Consider the following 10,508-nt stretch of genomic DNA (forward strand, 5'->3'; position numbering starts at 1 on the left):
ATGAGTTTGGTTCTTTTGCATAGGTAATTGGATATGATCTGCATCGTAGTGTCGTTTATATACCTATCTATTAGAGGCACACATTATTAGCATTAATTTGTATATGCTGTTTGAATAAATGTGTCACCGTACACGTTATATCAGCTTTATCAATACAGCAGATCCACGCAGGTTGGCAACAGTCAATGATCACATCTCCACCACAAGTGTTTTTCTTCTTTTCCTCTTTGCCACATTTATTTGCCACATTTATAAACGAAATGGCTTTCTCTTTCCGACTAGCATTGAAGACATTTCTACTTTCATCCACAGACCTAAAATATAAATAATGATCTTCATTGATTCTACGTTAACTCGTCACATTACGTCGTTTTTTATCTCTCCTAAGCTTATATACATTAAAAGGTAAGTCATTGGTATAAGTGCTTATATATTTATAATGGAGAACAATAATGAGGTGACACCTGGACACCACTTTTTACGCAATATGTTTGGTCATTTATCAACAGCAGCTCCATATATAGCCCAGTTTTGACCATTTTTCGGCCTGTCCCTAGCATAGGTGTGTATATTGCAAGCTATTTTGCAAAATCAGTGCGGACTGTACACTTGCGCACAAAATCTGAAGTAAAAGAACTAGGGTAAGTGTGGATTTTAAAACACGAAATCTGATTGCACTGAGTGATATTTTTCTGCATTTTCCAATAGTTTCAAAGTAAGTTACGTTATGCGAATTTATCTGACAAAAAGACAATGATCTAAGTTTCATGGAACCTCATATTAATCACAGCATAGCTGTATACAGTTTGCAAGTTATTTCATAGTATCATAAATACTTTTTAGACCCAAGCAAGTTTATCAACGGCGTCTTGAAATCTAAAATAAAAAAAACATAAGATACGTTATACAGAGTTTGAAAGAAAAGGAAAATAACTTTTGGAAAGTTTGACCACAAACCGTATTTTTAATAAACCAGCCGTGCGGTTTTTATGTATGTGATGAAAATATAGTAAAAAATATGAACATTTTTTTTATGTGCGGTTCGATTTCATAAAATGCAAGTAAGATGCGTTAAAATAAGATACGTTATGCTAATAAAATAATTGTTTAATTCACAACGACAAATCACGTAAGTCGATGTATGGTGCAATTAGATACTTTAACAACATCCGGAGGAAGCATAATACATCGCGAACGTGTTTGTTTAGGCCTAACTTAACTAAAGGAACCAGCGTGGGAGCCATCTGGTCTAGTCGCGCAATGGCTGCCAGGTATTTGAACACTAATTTTTCCCTTGGCATGGCAACAGAGGTCTAAATTGAAGCTAGTTTCTGTTTAAATTTCATTGTGGATGTATTTTTGACATTTTGGTAGGAAAAATGGGAGAGCAGGTTGTATTTGGCGAAGTCAAGCTCGATTTTAGTATGAGTAGTACTTCCATGTCACAGCAGTGTGATTTTGATGTCAGTTTACAGTAAGCAAATGTGACCAGAGAAATCTCTCTTAGAAGATACATGACCCCTACTTTTCTCTTCATTTTATATCAGTTTTATCATAACTCTTTAAAATGAGGTAAGGATTTGTTCTCTGAAATGGGTCTAGCTATGTTTGGTAGCTCTTTAAAAAAGGTCAGTTTTATATAGAATATATAGGGAAAACAATTTACCTTATTGTGACCTATAAGAAAATGTGGGCCAAAATTGAGATTTGTCCAGATATTGATATTATATAAATGAACTAGTTTGGTCAGATTTTGGTAAAAAATGAGCATTTCATTGAAATTTTGCTGCAAAAAATTGATAAAAAACAACAAAAAATCACATTTTCACCGTTTATTAGCTGGAAAAAGAAATCTTGATATTTCGAACTTTTCTGAAAAGTTTCCTGGAAATATTTTTGACCATATTATTTCGATATTTTTTGCATTTAGTGCCCAGAGCTGCCATTTTGATATCTATAAATAGCACCTTACTGAATCGATGGAACACTGTTGAACCCCTGTAATTTAACACTGAATAGTCTGGCGCCAATAACTGATTGATATCATCGTGTTCTGTTTATAGCTATCTAGCAGCTGTGACGTTGCAGTAACTGAATTTTGCGCTTAAAAGTTTTCAGAAAACAATAAAAATATCTGGAAAAAATAAAGTATTGCGGTAATATTTTCAGAAAATTGAACAACTTTCCTGGAAAGTTTAGAATATTATCATGATAGCTACCAAGCACCTCGTGGCAGTTTCGAGCATTAACGCGAAATTTTGCGCTAAAATATTTTCACAAAATATTGTTTATTGCGGTTTTTTTTCAGAAAAAAACCCACACATTTCCTAGAATGTTTACATCATTATCGCGATAGCTACCTAGCTATCTCGTGGCAGAAATATGCCACCATAGAAAAAAGATAGATTTTAGTCTAAATATTTGATATATGCAATCCATTAATGGTCTTGCACTTAGGGGTAACTTTCCTGTCGAAAACAGCTGGATTTTCCAGAATGAGTGTACTAGTCTAACTAAATATGCCAAGAATGTCTTTAAAGTGCCATTTTACTATTTGTTTTATAATTTTGTAATAATCCAAAACACGTTTGATATATCCCTTACTCATTTTATGATATCCTTAATTCATTAAGTGACATTAAATCAATATTTTGATATCTAAATATATACAGTGTACTTAATAATATCACTTATTATAATTCAAATATCACAAAATATAATATTCGAATATTTTTCCATATCCTTAAGTCAATTTGATGTTATCCTTAATTATCAATTTTGATATCTGAAAATATATTTCAAAATTTAAAGATATCTCAGAATGTGTGTGAGTTTATTTTATCATTAATTCGATTTATAGGTATCAATCTTTCGTACACAAAAGTATTATTGTACAATTTTTACTTACTTAATAATATCATAAAGTCGAGCTTAACATATCCAAATATACACTTAATTTTTGGATATAAATAGTTCACCTTATGAAAAACAAATTAAGATACCTAAACCTCAAATAATGATTTATATATATATAATTCTATGTTTTGGTATCTGAAAATTCATCTTGTGAAATCAAAACTCATTAATTGATATCATGCAACAGAATTATAGATAAAATTAAATTCATTCAAAGATATCATGAAATAAAACTGATTTTTAAGATACAAAAGAATCGAACTATAAATCATTCTAAGATTTCTTTAAATGCAAATAAATATGTCATCAAAAGTTTTTTTATGATATCATAAAATGAATTTGTGATATCAACATATGACTTTAGGATATTACAAAATAGGGAATTTTATAAATAATAAAAACGATTTACACTATCTGCTCCTTTGACGCGTGGATTGCGCGCAACAACAAATAGTTTTTCAAATGCTATAATATCGAAAACGCAAACATTTACAAAGTTGAATATGTATTAGACATTTGAATAAAATATGATATGTCCTTTCCTCGAAAACTTACTTTCCTAATTTTTTGCACACTTCCTCTAAGTTCTGTGACGTATCCGCACACAAGTTTACCCTTTCGTCCCGGTAAGTGACCTCAATAAAATCCTCATTGTCTATACGGCCACCAGAAAGCTGCCAGTCAGAACATGCGTCTTCTGTAAGCAGAAACTTTTAATGTAATTTAAGTAACTTTTTCTGTCTGTTTTGTGTTTCGGACAAGATCATTTCTTCAATTCATCAAAACGTACTTCAATACTGTCTCGTTTGAAGTTTTCATTTCATGAATATAAACGATAAACACCCTTATGCTAAAAAATGCATTTTGGATTTTTCCATGGTTGTGAAATACATTTCCAAAAAAAAAACAAAAAAAAAAACGATGTATGGAACATTGATTTGAACTTTTGTCTAAAGGGTAGCAAACATTTTCACAATATTACCAAAAATAACTGAAATTCACAAGTATAAGCAACTGTTTGAAATATATAAAACAAATATATACTGGAGTTTCAAGGTATTTACAAGGTCATGATAAAGGTCACCTTCTTGGTATAAATACCAAAGGCTAAAAAATCAGTAATCATGTAATAACTTCTTTCGTTTCATCTTTTTTTTTTGTTTCTCTTCATACAAATATACATCTGTTTGTATGACTTCACATTTAATGTCTTTTTGACCCTTTGGCCTTGATTATGTCCTTGGGCAAACGAAAAATATGTAATATTTGTTTATACATTCTCAGTGTAAATATACTATGTGTGGTCCTGTCACATTTGCTCTTCTTAAATACTGAGAAGCCTCATCTTTAAATTAATTGAAATAGTAGAACACAAGAGCTCGTCGAACACGAAATGCCCCCTTGATGCATTCAGTAATTACACAAGAAACAGAAATTGTATGTTCACTGTAAACAAAAGTTCTACCATTCTGGTTCAATCTGACCTTGACCTTTAACCTATTAACCTAACAAGAGATCACAGAGTGATCTTGGTGCCCACCACTGAGCCATTTTTGAACGTTTCAAATTTCAAAACTAACTCAAGGTCAAATTTCATTCAGTACAAAACACTGTGCATGTGGTCCTTATTTGAAAGCTGCGGCTTCAGAAATGTGAAAGTAGGTCACTAGATCAATTTCAAGGTCAAAGTTTATTTCGGTACATAAAACTATGCATGTGGTCCAAATTTGAAGGCTGTAGCTTGAGAAATGTGAAAGTAGGTCACTAGGTCAAAATCAAGGTCAAATTTCATTTTGGAACACAAAACTATACATGTGGTCCAAATTTGAAGCCTGTACCTTCAAAAATGTGAAAGTAGGTCACTAGGTCAATAACAAGGTCAAAGTTTGTTTCGGTACACAAACCTATGCATGTGGTCCAAATTTGAAGGCTGCAGCTACAGAAATGTGAAAGTAGGTCACCAGGTCAAGATCAAGGTCAACTTGTGTCAAGGTTCATCTTGCCACTCAAAACAATACATGTGGTCCAAATTTGAATGATATAGGTTACGGACATGAAGATTCTATAGTTTTTCCCTATATAAGTCTATATTAACCATGTGACCCCCGGAGTGAGGCCATATTTGACCCTAGAGGGATAATTTGAACAAACTTGGTAGAAAACCGCTAGATGATGCTACATTACAAATATCAAGGCCCTAGTCTTTGTTGTTTGGACAAGAAGATTTTCAAAGTTTTTCCCTATATAAGTCTATGTAAACCGTGTGACTCCGAGGGCGGGGCCATATTTAACCCTTGGGGAAAAATTTGGATAATCTTAGTAGAGGACCACTAGATGATGTCATATACTAAATATCAAAGCCCTTGGACCTGTAGTTTTGGACAAAATGCTTTTCAAAGTTTTTTCCTATATAAGTCTATATAAACCATGTGACCCCCAGGGTGGGGTCATATTTGACCCCAGGGAAATAATCTGAACAGTCTTGGTAGAAGACCACTAGATTTTGCTACACACCAAATATCAAAGCCCTAGGCCCTGTGGTTTTGGACAAGAAGATCAGAAACCGTTAAACTGTTCCTGGCCAAAGTGACCTTGACCTTTGACCTAATGACCTCAAAATCAATACAGGTCATCTGCTGGTCATCAACAATCTCACTATCAATTTTCCTGACACTAGGCGCAAGCAATCTTGAGTTATTGCCCGGAAACCATTTTACTGTTCCTGGTCACTGTGACCTTGACCTTTGACATACTGACCTCAAAATCAGTAGAAGTCTTCTACTGGTCATGACCAACCTGCCCATCAAATTTCATGACCCTAGACCTAAGCATTCTTGAGTTATCATTCGGAAACCATTCAACTGTTCAGGGTCACTGTGACCTTGACCTTTGACATACTGACCTCAAAATCAATAGGCCCAAGGGTTCTTGAGTTATCATCCGGAAACCGTTTTACTAATCAGGGTCACTGTGACCTTGACCTTTGACATACAGATCTCAAAATCAATAGGTGTCATCTGCTGGTGATGACCAACCTCCCTACCAACTTTCATGATCCTAGGCCCAAGCGTTCTTGAGTTATCATCTGGAAACGGATTGGTCTACATTCTGACCGACCGACCGACCGACATCTGCAAAACAATATACCCCTCCTTCTTCGAAGGGGGGGAGCATAATTAAGCGAGGGTCATATTGGGTACAATCTTGTATCCTTGGCTCACTGTAACATTTGCCACCCATAGTCTGATATACTTGAAGCCCTTTTGCCATATTTGGTATACCATTTTTTTACTCTGCATCTCTTTTACTTTGACCCTTTCTAAGACGTGTGTCTACTATTTACAGAAATCGTTGCAACTAACTGCTTCGAACAAGATAGAATCTGACTTCGATTATCGAGAAATCCTACACACAAAATAAATCTATCTGATGTGGGAAAGCAATATTGCAACAAAAATATCAACGTACTATAGTACTCTGGTCCTAATCTCAATGCAATAGTACGCCTAACCGCTCTGGAAAGCTAGATTCCAGAGATTTGTCAAAATATCATAGGTTTTTTTTTTATGTTTTGAATTTAACATAGTATTTTTCAGTCTTATGTAAAATGTTTCGAATCTTTGGTGTACGTGTGACTCTGGCCGAAAAAGATCCCATATGAAATGCAAGAAAAAACAATTAAAAATTAGAACATGTATAAGGATATTAAATATCCTCAACTTACTGTCATTTACGCTGTGCTTTTGAATGCTCAAAAGATATCAATAAGCCAAACGGACTCCTTTATAAAGTACTTTTATTTAATAGTAAATGAAAAAATGCATGGAATGTTTTAAAAACTGTCATATGTAGTTTGCACAATATGTAGAAAAAACTTTCTACGCAGTAAAAATTTGACGGCCTTTTAACATGCATATGTTAAACAGAATAAAATAAGTTGAATTCATGTTGATATTTTACAGATGCTGTTTTCTAATAAATGAAATTATGATACATTTTTTGTAGACTTGTCCCCTTTAGAGTGCAAGGAAAAATGTACTTGACCATAATTGACACTACGGCCAATGATTAAGATATCGTTTTATTTGATTCACTTGCTCTTCATAGCTTTGGGTTCTAAACCCACTTGGGACGCAGAATTCTTGCATGTGAGAGAATTGTTTGTTTGCTTGTTTGTTTTGGGTTTAACGCCATTTTTCAACAGTATTTGAGAGAATTGAGGAAAGTTTATGATTCTACAACGATGTCCGCCAGTGCTTGAAAACAAAAATACGTCCGGGTAGGGTTGAGGGTGGAATCTTCTTCCACCGAAAAAAAGCTGGAAAGTATTTATATAGCCAAATTTGTGTCAGTGTGGCTTTACGACCCAGCCAATCAAATAAACGTAACAACAACAGGCAAGAGCAAAATACAAAGTTTACCTTTCTTTTTTCTTCTTTTAGGCAAAGCCGTCAATATCCAAAAGAACAAAATAATCCATATAATTCTCATTTGTAACAAATACATCATTCTAAATCGAATCTATAGGTTCTGAACTTGAAGTGTTTTCTTCTTTGGCAGAAAAAAAATGATCTGATTTCTAAAATATCTTCCTAATTCGAGTTCATCAAACTTTCATTTATTTCCTTACCTGTGTAGTTCATTAACGGACATGATGTTCAAGTATGTACCTATATGACAATTCATTTAAAATGTTCTCATAAAGACCGAAGCATCCATTGGTTGGAGCACATGAATAGTGTGTGTAGGCAGAAAAAATAAAATAATATGCTGATTCCTAGCCCATTCAACCAGAATTAAATTCACATGTGACCTGTGTCCATCAAAAAGAAACAGAACTGAAAGATCGGCAATACGTTCAGGCACATATTTCATCAAGTGTGTTTCCATGTATTGCTGGAAGACCTCACTATTGCTCCAGTCAGACTCTGGGACAGTACTATTAGTACCAGCAATCTTGCCTTCAAGAAGCCTCTGTCTCATTCGTGTGCCAGGAAAGACAAAGAAATGTCCTACCTGTTATCCTTACGCAGTCCCACAACCAAAGACTGTCACTGTGATCCGAGAATTGGATGTAATGCTTAGTGGCTTTGTTCCACTTCCAGCAATTACTGGTAGTGGCTTATGGGTTGTTGAGAGACCCCTAAAAATGGTAACTGAGGTAACTTCTCTGTATTCACCCTTTCGTTATAATCAATCAGACAGCTCGAACCCCTTAAAGACCCTTAAGTTCTCGTACTTTGGTCTTGATTTAATCATATTAGATGTATTGGCTCAGTTGAGCTTGATGTTAACGCGATCTGTTTTATATGATTTGCATAATTTACCTAAATCGTGGTTGAATGATAATTCATGTTATAAGATAAAAAGCCTAAGAAAATACAGGATTTTAGTTGTTGTCTTTATTCTATCATTGTTAAGAAATGACGCTTTTGATATTTTTCATGGGAGTCACTTGTTGTTATTTTATTATAAATGATACATTTAAGGTTCAATCTGATAAATTGATGTGATTTATTTTAACGTATATAATGTATTGATGAACAATACAGTTATGGTGCAACTGACTCGCTAGTTCTGTTGATTTTTATGTCCGTTGACATGGGTACTGAAAATACGTTTAGATTACATTTTAATGTTATGTGCACTTTTATGTTATCTTCATTATAACATAAGCATTATCATCATTAACATCATCATCTACGTCGTCATTGTCATAATCTACTACTATTATGGTATGATTATCATACCACTTGGATGGTTAAAAATTGTGTGGAAATCAAGGTAGATAATTAGATATCCTTCTTCCAGATTTTATTTATTGTTCAAGTCCCGTGTTGCAGTCATAAAACGGTCAACTGTGTTGTTTGGTCTTTTGCGATCATGGAATCCGTCCAATGTATCTGGATAAAAGAGTAAGGTTTTACTAATGGACTCATTTCGATCATTTACCTCTGATATATATACTCATCAAACTGAACAGATAGGGGCAAGTCGATGAAATGAATAATGAGCTATGAAATTGCTTTGCACAGCCATTGTACGTGAGATTCTTCTTTGCGTGTACATTTGCGTCTACATTTTAGTTTTGTTGAAGTTTAAATACTGTATAACAAGTCATTTGGACCATTAGCATTTTCCGGGCTGATATATACTTTTATTTGCATTTTGGTTGGTTGTTAATTTTGAACTCACGATGTATTTGTTTGTCTAAATAAAACGGAATAATGTCTTGATTATTTTGAAGTTTGAAATTTAACGAAAATAATTTCTAAAATATGTTTCCGTTGTGATATTTACGCGTAACTAGCTATTGTATTGAGTTCATAAAATAGGAATGTAAATCTGTGATTTCAGAAGAGGCAACAGGGTCTCCTTTCACATGAAACATACTGTTGACATTTCTACTGAACAACACACATTCTGGTTTATAGCTTGAGGTTTATTTGCGATTTGCAGTTGTTTGAAAGACAACAAAACATTACGCAATTTGACTTGTAATGGTCTATCTTAATGTATTTTTACCCTGAACGTCACTTGTACAAAGATCAAGATCTCTGTTTACGGTTGATTTAAAAATGTACAGTTTTGCAAGAAACAGACGGTTCATTACTACACCGGAATAATTTACATATTAGACAAATACAGCTAAGGTCATAACAAAGCGGATCTATATTTGATGAGTTGTTGAGAGACCCATTTAAAATAGTAACGGAAGTAACTTCTCCGTATTGACTCTCGTTATAACCATTCAAACTGCTTGAACCCCTTAAAGACCCTTAAGTTCTCGTATTTTGGCCTTGATTTAATCATATTAGATATCTTGGCTCATTTGAGCTTGATGTTATCTCGATCTGTTTTATATGATTTGCATAATTTACCTAAATTGTGGTTCAATAATAATTCATGTTATAGGATAAAAAGCCTAAGAAAATACAGGATCTTAGTTGTCTTTACTCTATCATTGTTAAGAAATGACACTTTTGATATTTTTCATGGGAGTCACTTGTTATTATTTATGATACATTTAAGGTATCTGATAAATTGATGTGATTTTTCTAATATTCACGTATAAAATGTATTGATGAACAATACAGTTATGGTGCTACTGGTTCGCTATTTCTGTTGATTTTTATGTCCGTTGAATGGGTACCGGAAATACGTTTAGACGACATTTTAATGCTATGTACACTTTATATGTTATCTTCATTATAACATAATAATACTCGTCATCATCATCATCATCATCATTTTCATCAGCTACTACTTTTATGATATATTTATCATACAACTCGGATGATTCAAAGTTGTACGGAAATCAAGGGAGATAATTAGATATCCTTCTTCCAGATTTTATTTATTGTTTAAGTCCCGTGTTGCGGTCATAAAAATGTCAACTGTGTTGTTTTATTTTCTAGTCCTTAGAGATCATGGAATGTATCAAATGTAAACAGTGGATGAAAGAGCAATTTTTAAGGTGGTACTAGGGGACTCATTTCGCTCATTATCTCTTATGGACATACTCATCAAACAGAACAGATTGAAAATGAATACTGAACAATGAAAATTGCTCTGCACAGCCATCACAAATG

At 33.7% G+C, this 10,508-nt stretch overlaps 1 long non-coding RNA gene across 1 annotated transcript; it reads right to left on the reverse strand.

Annotated features, from left to right (window-relative positions):
* Window positions 1-172: 172 nt before the first annotated feature.
* LOC128559868 (uncharacterized) lies at window positions 173-3,609 on the reverse strand. The gene is made up of 2 exons (XR_008372688.1): window positions 3,472-3,609; window positions 173-314 (listed from the first exon to the last, which is right to left on the reverse strand). It is a non-coding gene; the product is annotated as an uncharacterized LOC128559868 (long non-coding RNA).
* Window positions 3,610-10,508: the final 6,899 nt, after the last annotated feature.

This window comes from Mercenaria mercenaria, chromosome 10 (genome assembly GCF_021730395.1).
Source record: "Mercenaria mercenaria strain notata chromosome 10, MADL_Memer_1, whole genome shotgun sequence".
Classification (NCBI taxonomy): Eukaryota; Metazoa; Mollusca; class Bivalvia; order Venerida; family Veneridae; genus Mercenaria; species Mercenaria mercenaria.